The following is a 13,919-nucleotide window of genomic DNA, read 5'->3' as shown; positions in this document are numbered from 1 at the left end:
CTAGTTAAGCAGTGTGGCTTGGCAGCCATACAGGAATGAAGCAGTTTCCATGAGCTCTTCGGGGAACCTGTACATGTGCTTAATTTTTAGGGTACTCCCCTAACTCTAAGGCAATGTGACATAAGGTAAGGCTAGCCAACCCTCGGCAGCACATTACACTTAATTTGAAAAATTAAAAACCAGCCCCAAAATAAATTGACCTTGGTATTCCCACATGACTCATCCTAAAATGCCCACACATGCCCCAAATTTGTACTGCATGCTACAGAAACCCCCCCATACAGGGGTGTTTTAAGAGAGGAGGGGGGCCGGCAGCTTCGCAAAGGACAGCTCTTATCGGGAGAGCAGTCCTTTGCAATATCCTTGGTACATACCGTGGTAATGAACCGCGGTATGTACGCAAAGTCAGGGGGGATGTACCGCTGAAGGTTGATGGGCCTGTTTTGAGATGGAGGCCTGGGCCTGCAGTACCATAAGCCCCATTATTAATCAAGCCCTGTCTCGCAGGGTAAAATAAGATTATTTTTACATCATTGTTATATGAAAATAATGTTAGATAGATAGATATCAGTAGTGAAATTCATGCAGGGGCCTATTCATCAACTGATAAATGGCCCGGTAACCATGCAGAAATGCTAGTTTCCATATTTTTAAGTTACCGGGTCATTCATCATTATGGGTCTGATAGGACCACCCCAGTATTCAGCAAACTAAAACAAAGTTTTCGGAGTTTGCTGCCGAGAACAAGCGCCATCTTCAGACGCTGCATGTTCTCGGATCCCCGCTCCTTCCTATGAGAAGGAGTTCCGGCGATGCGAAGAGGGATCCTTCCACTGCCTCCTCACTCCCTCCCAGCGGCTTTGCACATGCGTGATCCGAGGTCATGCATGTGTTGCGGGACGACAGGGAGCAGGTAAGTAACGCAGCTACAGTAGTAGCTGCGCTACTTTCCACGGGGACAACTGCATCTCGGAGCAGTTGTCCCCTCACGGGAGCAATGATGAATTGGTGTCAGGCTTCCCCCACTGCGAGTTGGATACTAAAGTATCCCTCACAGCGAGTTCTAACCTTCATCAACGGAGGCCATACGGCCTTCGATCATGAATAGGCCCCGCAGGCTTAATTTTATCACCTCAGTAAGCAGTGTTTGGTAAGCTTATTTATAACCTCTGTAGGCTGGTCATCATAAACAGCCTTTGTGATGTCACTCATCTTTGGAACAGTCACTGCTTGGTATAGTACAGTACTGTGAGGTATCAACTGTACCTGCTGAGATGGCATCTCACAGTGTAAGGTAAGCAGGTTTAGTTTTATAACCTCAGTAGGCAGTGTAAGGTAAGCTTATTTTACCCAACATTTTATATGAAAATAGATAAATAGATATATAGATAGATAGATAGATAGATAGATAGATAGATAGTTAACAGTTTTATCACCTCAGTAGGCTGATCATGTGACTGGCTAAAATCATAAACAGTCTTTGTGATGTCACTCATCCTTGGAACAGTCACTGTCAGATATCAGTTGTATCTGCTGATATGACATCTCACAGTGTAAGGAAAGCTTATTTTAGCCTAATTTTATTTTAAAATTATAGATAGATAAATAGATAGATAGGTAGATAGATAAGTAGGTAGGTAGAAATCACACCCTGCACCCATATTATCTAAAATGTACCACTCCGAGGTTCCGCGTCGTGCTCAGGGGCAAACATCGACCCTCTTGCGAGCGGGTCTGAATCAGGCCCACAGTCCACAAAAAAAAAAAAAAAGATTTTTTTTTTGTGTATGTTAGCAACTTAGCTGCGCTATTATTGTACGGTGACACTGACGCAGTTTATCGTCAATGCATTTGTGACTCTGCAGGTGGTCTGTCCGCACTCAGCAGGGGTGCATTGCTGTTCATCAAAAAGGGGTGCTGTCTGTGTTGTTCATCAAGGGGCTGATGCCTCATTCAGGGGTGCTCTTCCCCATTCCCCAGTGTAAAAAAAATTATTGTTCGGTGACACTGCCAGTCAGACCGCATTGTAAGTTTGTTGATGTGGAGGATGATCAAATGAGAGGAGAGCAGGAACCACATACCAGTCTGGCAGCGGTATGTAGTTATTGCGGCCGCTGGTCACAATCCCAACACCGGAACGTCGGCTAAAGCTATATACCGATGCCTATCATAATCCCTACGCCACGGGGGGGGGGGGGAGAGTTAGGTTTAGGGCACCCCGGGGGGACTTAGGGATAGGCACCCCCCACGAAGGTTAGGGTTAGGCTAGGGGAAGGGGGGGTTAGGGTTAGCCAGTAGGGGGGGGGTTTGGGAGTGGGGAAGGGGGGTTAGGTTTAGGTACTAACAGGGGGAGGTTAGGAACTAAGGGGGGGGAGGTTAGGGTTAGGCACTAAGGGGGGAGGTTAGGGTTAGGCACACCTAAAGGCGGGTTGGGGGGGAGAGGGGAGGGCTAGACTAACCTACCTGCGCTGTGGGCATTCTGTCCTGCTGGGCTCTCCCTGTCAGGAATTGAACCGGCAGCTAAAACAATCTCATTCCCTTGCAGCTGCTGCCAGCAGCCATGATGACGATGCAATGTCATCAACGAAGACCGATGCCCAAGGGCTTAAGTCAAAATCAAACAAGCAATGTTTTACAGTGTTAAAGAAAAAAAATAAAAGCTAAGTTAGCTGCAGAGAAACAAAAAATTGGCAATATTCCATTTACTTAACAAAGTGGCAAGGAAAGGATAAGGCCTTGGCCTTTATTTATGACTGGTGGTTCTGCATCTTATGATGATGTAAGCCCTTCTCCCTGTAGAAGTGTCAAAAAATTTTTAATCCCTAAGGCACATGAACCAACTGTGTGCTCAGAAAAGTCACAGATCCCCGAGGAGAGTCCAAGTGTGTCTGCGGTTGCCATGTGTGAGCCTGACCTTTCTAATACTGTACTTGAGGAGGATCCTCCTTCCACCATTTGTGTGCCCTCTGCAAATGTGGGGATGAGCAGCACAAGTCAACATGCTGCCGTAGAAATCGAGGATGCTTCTGTGGAATTGCACCATGAGGATGAGGAGGATGTTTCTGTAGTTGGTGCTAACAAGAATGATGAGGATGTTGATGATGAGGATGTTGATGCCGAGGATGTTGTTTGTGTAAATCAGGCAACAGTTGTTGCCCATAGTATGAAAAAGCCCTTTGTTGTCATGCCATGGCAAAAGAAAAAAAAATACTCTTCTCATGTGTGGAATTATTTCCACCCAAATCCAGACAACAGTTGTCAAACCATCTGTAACATTTGCCAAGCAAGAGAGAGTAGAGGTAAGGACCTTAACCATCTAGGAACCTCCTCCCTGTTACGTTACTTGCAGCGCATTCATCAAATTCAAAAGTGTTTTTCAAATTCAGAAACTTTGGCTAAAACGTAACATTCAGTCCATTGTCACCTAGCTGTTTCTTTCTCTCTGTTAGATCCAAGCACCTGCAATCTCCACCACCAACACCTGCATCATCATTAACATTCTCGATCGTGATCGGAAGTAGTCCTGCATCCAATTTCATAAGAATGACTGAGGGGCCTATTCATTAACACATAAAATTCGATGGAGGTAATTAGGTTTAGAACTCGCATGGAGTTCTACCTAATTACAGGAGGAATTCATCATTCCTCCTCTCCATAACTATCTATTCCGAAAAGCTGTCATTTTTGCGATGACAGCTTTTCGGGAAATAGATAGTTTTCCCTCACTACACTGCATTACCGCAGCTAGAATCCGTGCTGCGCATGCGCTGTTACATTCGTAAACCCAGCGCATGCGCAGCACTACTTAGAGCTGCAGTAATTTTGTGTACCCCCCCTCTGCTCACTTCCACCCCTTCCCTCACTTACCTGTCTGCGTAGCAGCCTCTGGCTCCGTCCTGCTGGTCTGACACGTGGTCTCCCAGCACACCACAGTACAGATTAGAAAAAAAAAAAAGTTTTTTTTTCTAATCTTTATTGTGTTCTGCTGGGAGACCGACCAGCCTCCGGAGACCGACCAGCCTCCGGAGCCAGAGGACGCACCAGAGCGCTTGAGGGAGCTGTGGGAGACCTGTCCAGCTGTAAGCAGGTAAGTTTCACCTGCTATTCGCCACCTCACAGTGGCGGGTAGTACCTCCATCAAATTCCGAAAATACATAATTTTCGGAATTTGATGAATACCATAATTTCCACATCCCCATACTAATGTATGGGGAGTGTGGAAATTAACGCAGGGGAACTTAACCAGGAGATATCAGTGATATCTCCTGCGTTAAGATACTTCATGAATACTAAAATAACATTATTTAAGGAAAATGTCCTTAAAAACGTTAATTTAGTGTTGATGAATAGGCCCCTGACTCCTCTCCTATCCGTGATTTCTATGCCTGCAGATAAATAGATAGATAGAGATAACAGTTATGAAATGTATGCAGGTTTAGTTTTATCACCTCAGTAGGCTGATCATGTGACTGGCTATCATCATAAACAGCCTTTGTGATGTCACTCATCTTTGGAACAGTCACTGCTTGGTATAGTACTGTACTGTCAAATTATCAGCTGTACCTGTTGAGATGGCATCTCACAGTGTAAGGTAAGCTTATTTTAGCTTACATTTTATATGAAAATGATAGATAGATACATAGATAGATAGATAGATAACAGTTATGAAATGTATTCAGGTTTAGTTTTGTCACATCAGTAGGCTGATCATGCGACTGGCTAACATCATAAACAGCCTTTGTGATGTCACTCATCTTTGGAACAGTCATTGCTTGGTATAGAATTTTCAGATATCACCTGTTTCTGCTGATATGACATCTCACAGTGTAAGGTAAGCTTAGTTTAGCCTACATTGTATTTGAAAATGGTAGATTGATAGATAGATAGATAGATAGATAGATAGATAGATAGATAGATAGATAGATAGATAGATAGATAGATAGATAGATAGATAGACAGACAGATAGATAGATAGATAGATAGATAGATAGATAGATAGATATCAGTTGTGAAAATCATGCAGGTTTAGTTTTATCACATCAGTAGGCAGTGAAAGGTAAGCTTATTTTAGCTTACATTTTATATTAAAATGATAGATAGATAGATAGATAGATAGATAGATAGATAGATAGATAGATAGCTGTATCTGCTGATATGACATCTCACAGTGTAAGGTAAGCTTAGTTTAGCCTAAATTTTATTTGAAAATGATAGATAGATAGATAGATCGATAGATAGATAGATAGATAGATAGATAGATAGATGTACATGTACTATCCTGCCCCTTTTCTCAGTGCTTAGAGACATCCTACATTGCAGCTTATCAACAGTGATGCACGATGTCTTAACGCCGAGATGTACTATAAAATAAATAAAGCTAATGGAGAGGTGTTACAACCACTCACCTCTCTGGTAATCTCTGCCCTGCCTTTATTGTATCCACATAGTGCTGATGCAAAACAGAATTTCTCCCAGTGAGTGCACTGCGCAGTCTAGAGATCCTCAGATGGCGCTATGTGTTAGGTGACAAGTGACAAAAAGCACTGCTTTTCATCAATTAGTAAGTGCAGATCCCAGATCCAGATATTTGGCTATGGCGGCAGCGTTGCTAACCGTGTACTACTTAATTATTTTACTAAATGATTCCCAACCATAACTGCTTGGAGACTTTTCCATGGATCTGTTACCGTTGGTTTTACTTGCTCTTTCTTAAGGGGCCCATACACCAGCGATGGATTACCCACGATGGTGCGTTCATGCGATGCCAGGTTGGAGGATCGGTGAAAGCCAACATGTTGGATTTCACAGACTTGACGATCACAATCAAAATATGATCATGATTTGCAAATCTGTGAAATTTAACATGTATAATTTCACCAATCCTCCGACGGATCAGAGAACATCGATGGCCGCCGGTCAGCATTTCCGACTGGCAGATAGGCATTTCCGATCCCATCGTAGGACCGGACAATACGTCATCTGATGTATGGCAGCCTTTACTCTATTCCCAAATCTGAAACAGGCCCTTATAGAACAACAGTTTCTTTCTTGTCTTTGTCCTACAATAATGCCCCAGAAGGGTTGAATGCCTTAGTTCAGAAATGGGTATTTTCTATGGCATATTCTTTGCCTCCTCTTAAAATGTATTCCATAAGAGAAAGTAAGAGTCCTGCTAATAGCCCCTTTTGGCCAAAGAGGCCATCATTTGCCAGCTACTGCACCTCTCTGACCATCATCCCTGGATAAGTCACCAAGGATCTGAGTGCAATCCAAGTGCCATTATTCACTTTAAAATATTTAGTCTTCTCCTGATATCCTACGTAGATATTCCAGGGATCTTTTTGGGAAATAAGGACGTTCAATCTGATATCTACTCTCCTGTAAAATAGGAAGCAAGTCACTATTGTCACGGTTCAACGTATTGGAAGGGGTGGACCCGAACTGGGTTGTTGTACAGAGACACCAGGACCAGGATAGAGTTGGAATTTAGATGGTTTAATATAATTCTGTTGCATACAATTAAATGAGAACTAATGAGAGATGGTAAATATAGTCCTTAGTGCAGGGATGCACAACTGTAGATGCTGTAAAACAAAAGGTAAAAAGTCTCTGAGGTTCAGGGGGTACTGCGGAGAAGAACTGTAAGGTTGAATGCTGTAGAACTTGAAGACACATTGAATACTGGAGGGTAATTGAATATGACTCATGGATGGAGTATGCAGGACTGGGAAATGAACTTGAGTCAGACTCCGGGATGGAGTATACTGGAGTGGGGGAAGCACTTAGAATAGGACTCCGGGATGGAGTGTGCTAGATTGGGAGCAGGAGTATTCCCGACTGGAGTATACAGGAAATTGAGGCAGGCAAACTGGAAAGGAAACCAGCGGAGCTCAGACCATAGGTCTTTCTGTACCGAAGAGCACTATTGTACTGGCAATGAGACAGAGTCAGGGAAGGGCTTTTATATTCCAGGTCGGATGGTGATTGGCTGGAACAACAGGAGAGCGCTGCTGACTGGATGGGTCTGGACCACCTGACTTGATCCAAGATGGCTGAAGTGTATGGAAGTGCGGCTGGGACACCTAGGAAACAGCGGGGATGCAGGCAACCACCTTCAGGCATAGGCCCCACTCTGGATTCCACTGACAGAGGCGGCTGGCGACTCAGCAAGCCGAGATGACATAAGCGCAAGGGGAGATGCAGGGGTCTCAGCCAGAGGTCTCTAGCATGGTTTGTGACAACTATCAAAATATCCTCAGAATCTGCAAAAAAAAATGACTATCTTATTACAAAGACAGACATTGCCAGCTATCCAAATATACCAATTTGACTTTCATTAGTCAGGACTTGCACACTTAAGCTGGATACACACTTGTCAATAAACATGATCGTCAAGCGATACACCCGATACAACGTCATTCACAGACATATAAAGTCGACCATGCAGCACAGCCATTGCCGAAAGATCTGAAAGCTATATTGGTGCATCTTGGTGTGTGTACGGGTGACCCGCTGACCGCCCATACTGTACACTAGCTGCAGGGGACCGCCGTCACTGCCATCACAACTGGACGGGCAAATTTAAATGTCCACCCAGTTGTGTTGTCAGCCCAGACACACTGATTGACTGATTGGTAAGTGTGTAAAGCTTACCAATTGCTCACAAAAACGATCCGTCATGTAAGTGTGTACACAGCATAAAAGGGTGATTTATCAGACCTTCTAAAGAAGACAAGAGTAGCTTTTGCTCACAGCAACCAATGAGATTCTGGCTATTATTTATCTAGTACAGCACCAGCTTCAGGCTGAGGGGTGGGGCCGTAAACCCTTGGGAGGAATAGCACTGCCTGGAGAATCCTTAAGGTGCTCCGAGTGGCTGTACAGGCTACAGGGTACATGCCTGGAGAGTCCAACAGAGTGCTTCTTCAGCAGTGATACTGGCTGCAGGGTGCCGTACCAGGCACCCTGCTAGCCAAATGCAGGTACAGGGGCGCCGAGAAGGGAGAGTTGTTACTAATTACCCAGGCCCAGGCTTGTTGGAGTGAGGGCTCAGGTCAGCGGCGAAGGGGGGCATTGTCCCCCTTTGCAGCACTGCTGAGATGCTGAGAAGGACAAATGTCCCTCTGTGCGCCCATTGTTTATTTTTTTCCTTTTCCTTTGAGGAAGTGTGGCCACGCCCTTCTCGGTACTCGGGCGCATGGCAGCTCTCGGCAATAATTGCACACCCCTAGTTACAGCCCTGTCTAGTACATTATATAAAATGATAGCTAGAATCTAATTGGTTTCTATGGTCACCTCCTCTACTTACCCGATGAGAAAGGTTTGGTAAATCTCCCCATTAAAGTCTAAATAGCAACTATAAATGTGTTTTTTTATTTTTTTTATTTGATGTGACTGTCCTATGAGTAAACTGCTAGGCATTTGGATCCAGACAGCTGTATTGCATCTCACCTTGGAGCTTGAAATGGGTCCTATCTAAACTAGCTAATATTAATTCTTCACAGCTAAGAATTCACTTTTTGCTCGCAGTTACTTCAGCTAAAAGACTTGGTTAATTGTAAAACTATTCTTTCCTTGAAAACAGAATAATTCTGAAGTAGCAACCATCTATGCAGCTCAAGTAGTCGTAGACTTGGACAGTGTTGTCAGGGCCGTAAGGAGGGGTGTGCGGCATTTGCTGCCGCAGAGGGGTGGATGCCCTGTGGCGGAACCTGCTGTACTCACCGTCCACCACAGCCCATCCTGTTCCACCTCATGACTACAGCACTTTGTGGGGAGGGTCCTGTGCAGCCGCTCAGAGCATCATCAAGACTCTCTGGCCAGTGCATCCCAACCATCCATGGATGCAGCTAGATCCCCTTCCATAGATTGACCCTGACGTCATCAGCCAGTGTCCAACTTCATTCCCTACCATCCAAGTGGGCCTAGAGGGCGAGTGAAGCAAGCCCGCGAGGGGCCAACTTTCTGTTGTTGGTGGACAGTGTGGGCAGGAAGCTGCACTTCCGCCCTCAGTGCACATCACTTCCAGGTACAGTATCTGAAGGGGAAATAGTTCCTACCAACTGCCCACCCTCTTGAGTGTGACTTTATGACGACATGTGCTCTGGGGGTGGGGGAGATGGCGGCAACACAGGACGCAAGTACTGCCCTCATTTCATGTTATTCCTAAACATGAAAAAAATTACAAGATAGATATTCTAGCTAATCCGGATTTATCTTATAATGCAAATAGTTTATTAATGTCAAAGAATAATGTCACAAGTCCCCAGAACCAGACGCCGCTACTTACTTTTGTGGGCTCTCACCCGCGGTGTCTTCAGCACTCACATGGTGTTGCAGCGGCTCCGTCCTCTCCGGCTGGCTCTGTCAGCATCTTCTCTTCTGCACACAGACACCCACAGTCTGCTCCGGCTCCGGCGTCTGCATGGTTGGGCTGCCGCTCTCCGGTCCATGGGCGCAGCCATATTGGATTTGACACGTGACTCCGCCTCCACCAATGAAACAGCTCTTCCACAGTTCTCCACCAATCAGCTTCCTGCAACCTCTATAAAAGGATACCTGCTGCAGTAACAAGTTTCCAGTGCAACAGGACTCATAACCCTGTTAGTGTTAGGATCCGCAGGTAGTGAATCATTTTGGTGGCAGTTCCTAGTCTTGGTTACTACTGGAGATTGCATCTAATCCTGTCTGTCTGTGTGTTTTTTCCCAGGTGCTATTAATCATCTGCCTCTCTGCAGATCTCAGGTGCACACCAGCCTGTGATCAGGAATTACTCTCTGCTGGAGACGGCTCTGATTGGGACCTGCTTCTCTTAAATTACAGCCAGCCCTGCACTCTGTGCCAATTATACTGTGTAAACAGCAGAACACGGACTGTTCCCCAGCTTCCAAGCTGCACCAGTGCACCGACGTTCTCCTGACTTCCAAGCCGCTCAGTGCACAGACTTCCAAGCCGCATCATTGGCTCCCAAGCTGCAACATCGGCCTCCGGCCACTCTACTGGCTCACCAGCCACACCATCAGCACCTTGCCGCACCAACAGCTCCCAAGCCGCATCATCGGTTCCCAAGCCGCAACATCGGCCTCCGGCCACTCTACTGGCTCACCAGCCACACCATCGGCACCATGCCGCACCAACGACTCCTAAGTCGCATCATCGGCTCCCAAGCCACAACATCGGCCTCCGACCACTCCACTGGCTCACTAACTGCACCATAGACTCCATAGCCATATCATCCGCGTTCAGCCGCACCGTATGTACTTTGGACTATTCCTTTATACATGCTAGCCTGTTTTTTGTGACAATAAAGTCACTAACTTTGATTTCACCCTACTTCTTCTGGTGTCACTCTCCTTAAGGTATTCTGGTCGTCTGGATCCCCAGTCAACCGTAACATTTAGTGAGCTTCCGTACTGTATTCTCTCAAAGCTGTTTCTTCAGTGTGCTGCAGCTGCGAGTATCCAGCCATCCTCCAATATACCCTTGGAGTCCAGTTACCCTTTGGTCCTAACCGGTGTTCCAGTCGTCCTCCAAATATACCCTTGGAGTCCAGTTACCCTTCAGTCCTAACCGGAATTCAGCTTTCCTTCAGTATCCACACAAAGACTACTACTGCCAATTTGATACTTCATACGCAGGAATTTCATCAAGCCCAGCTCTTTCCAGAGTGCATCTGAATCAAACAAAACAAATCCAAGACCCAGCCCGGGAACACAGCCTCAAATCCCTTCGGCTGTGACAAATAACACATACATTGAAGACACAGAGGACCTCATTCAGAGGCGCTCGCAAAATGCGAGCGCTCGCTCTGAGTGAGGACGGCCGCATCTATTTTCTGATGCGGCCTCCTGGCCGCTTGCTAAGCTGTGGGTGACCACCCACATCTTTAGCGATCGGCCAGGTTGATGGTCGCGATGGTCAAGACCATCTTGACCATCGGGGCTTGCGACGAGACCCTTGAGGTAGGGTCTCGTCTGCCGCAAGCCCCAGTGAGCTTTCGGCTCTTTTAGAGACGGAAGCTCACCACTGACATCACTCGTGATGTCAGTGGGGCCGCCCCCAAATGGCAGGCGTTCCGTCGAGAACACCTCAGTTTGGCAAGCCACCCCCCCACCCCGCCTACATCGACCCGGTTGCGAGCGCTCAGCGCTTGCGACCATGTCTGAATGAGGGCCATAACCTTTACTGGTAATTGCGTTACCACAAATCCTCCATGACAACACTCATAGGAATGCTACCTTCTAATGAACAATATTTCTCATTCATTCCGTATACCTGAACCTCCTATGGGAGCTGCTTTCTACCCATGCTTGGAAGTGTCACAGGCTAGGCCTCAGTCTTTGGTTTTAATGGGAAACGTTTTGCAACAACCAGGTGCGTTACACAGAAAATCATGTATTTTGCCCATAAATACTGCAAATAAGGTGCAGCATTTATTCAACTGAGTGGATGTTAATATATAGAACTATTTCTATTGAATGTGTCCATATCCATTTGCATTTACAGTTGGGTCAATGTGTGATTGGTTTGGATGCTGCCTGTTCCATTCCAGTGCGTTCAACCACACCGACACACTTGAAGCAGACTGTTCATATCTAAACCCACTAGGGATATGTCTGAACGGTTTTATCAATGTGGTGGTGTATTTTTCCTATTGATTCTTATCACTTCTCTAGGGTCCTACTTTTTCCCAATTACCCAATAGCCACAACCTACGTGTACCAGGAAGAGCCCCAGTGATTTTCATGATGGGGCTGTAGAATATGAGAGGGAATTCTGTTTTTGGGTCCTCGCTAGGTAGTCCAGCCCCACTCTGCCCAGCTGACCACACTATGACAAGTGGAGCCCAACCTTCAGATTTTCCTGTTATAGGGCCTGACTCAGAGGTGCACGTACTGTAATGTCGATGCAACGCCCAAGCAGCCAATGTATTTAGTTTACTCTTGAGTCCGAGTCACACATTCGTCCTGATGGTTACTGCTCTAAGACGCAGATTGAAACTGAACGCAGAGAGATGCATTTACTGTGGACATATCAGGGAGGTAACAGGGGGCTGACTAGTCAGGCACGGATATGTCGCGGTCAGCGAGTGCTCCAAAGACACAGTTGCACTGACACTGGTGGCCATGTTTGGACGGAGGTTCTGCGCGTCCATAGGTCTGGTGCAATCTTTGATGGTGCGTCTTAATACGCACAGCAATGGATTAGCGCCGCATCCAGTTGGCTTCTCATTAGGAAGACCATCAGCCGCAGCAAATAGCATGAGGATGTAGTCACGGCTGCGGAAAAATACGCAGTTGCAGCTGCAAGTGCATCCACCTCTTTATCAGGCCCATGGTGTGACTGTCCAGCCTGAGCTGTAATTAACACTCTGTCAGGAACATGCCCTGCTCATTGTATCCTGTTTTAGTATAAACCTTTTCAGGCAGTGTAGTGCTGGTTCTGATAATACGTTTTTAGGAAGGGGAAGCTTTTTTCATTAATTTGTATATCTACTTCCATTCATTTCATTGGGGATTCTACATACAGGGAGCCCCTGTCACGGCCAGGGTTTCTCGGCATGGTAGTCACCAGGTATTACCTGTGAGGACGTTATGGCGGAGGGTCTCCGGCAGGTGTGCTGGTGTTTTGTGAGGGGCATTGGCTGCTCGTGGTTCTGTGTGGGCACATTGTCACTAGGCCTGGTGACGTCTGGCGGTGTTTCCGTTCCATTGGCATGGGCGCCGCCATCTTGCCTGCGGCCATGTGATTCCGGCTGTCCAATCCTGGTAGGTCATGTGCTCATTCCAGCCAGTCACAGCGCGGCACTGAGTACTTAGGAAGGTCCAGAGCCTTCCTTTCTTTGCCAGTGCGACGTGTTTCTCAGCTGCGGCTGAGAGAGAGTACCTGTGCCTTACCTGCCTGCCTGTCTGTTATGCTACTAGCCTGAAGCTTGCCTGCTCCAACCTGCTGGATTTACCCTGCACCCTCCACATACCTTTTACCTGCCTGAGTACCTGAACCTGCTGTTCCCTGCACCTTGCCTCCCTTCACTCCCAGCTGGACTGAATTACCTCAGCCTGCATTTGTTACAGCTCACCATACCTGCATTCATTACAGCTCATCTTTCCTGCATTCAGTTACAGCTCATCATACCTGCATTCTGTTTCAGCTCACCATACTTATTTACTGGACTGTTCCTGCCTGTCACTATCTGGACATTTCCCATTAACCCCCACTACAACAGTTATCAAGTGCACTGGAGTGCTATACCTGGACTTTTCATTTGCCATTCCCATGTCTTCTAAATCACCTATTAAAAACCCCACTTTTCCATTTAAGTCTGCTTCTGTGTCTGCTCCTATCACCACCCCGGTTCCACAACAAATTCAGAACTTCACAGCCCCATTGAAATGAATAGGCTATTGTAAATGAAAAGTACCTGCATCGGAACACATCTGCAAATGCATGCATTGCAAACTCATCCAGGGCATATCATATGCTTTTTCATATGCCGTTTGCAATACAAGAAATATTAAATGTAAATCCTGAAATAAAGGCAGCCCGATGTCTTCTTGCTCTCATAACTTTTTAAGACACAAATGAGGCTCAAGCTAGCATTTTTTTAAATTAAATTAGTATATGTAATATTTTAAATTAATTAAAGGGCTAGCCCTATCATGATAGTAGGAAGTACTTTGAACTATGCAAATTTAAAACAATTCCAATAATGATCCCACAAAAGGGGCAATTCCCAAACCAGGACGAGGTTGTACCCTATGTATGTGCACAAATGCTCATTCACATATTTTATAATTTGTAAATGACCCTTAGGGGTAAATTTACTAAAGTGAGAGTTTGTAGAAGTGAGTTTTAAAAGTGATGTTGCCCATAGCAACCAATCAGATTCTACTTAACATTTAACTAGCACCTTCTAGAAG

The sequence above is a fragment of the Taudactylus pleione genome, unplaced genomic scaffold (assembly GCF_031769625.1).
Source record: "Taudactylus pleione unplaced genomic scaffold, aTauple2 ptg000421l, whole genome shotgun sequence".
In the NCBI taxonomy this organism is placed as follows: domain Eukaryota; kingdom Metazoa; phylum Chordata; class Amphibia; order Anura; family Myobatrachidae; genus Taudactylus; species Taudactylus pleione.
This window is presented reverse-complemented; position numbering follows the sequence as displayed.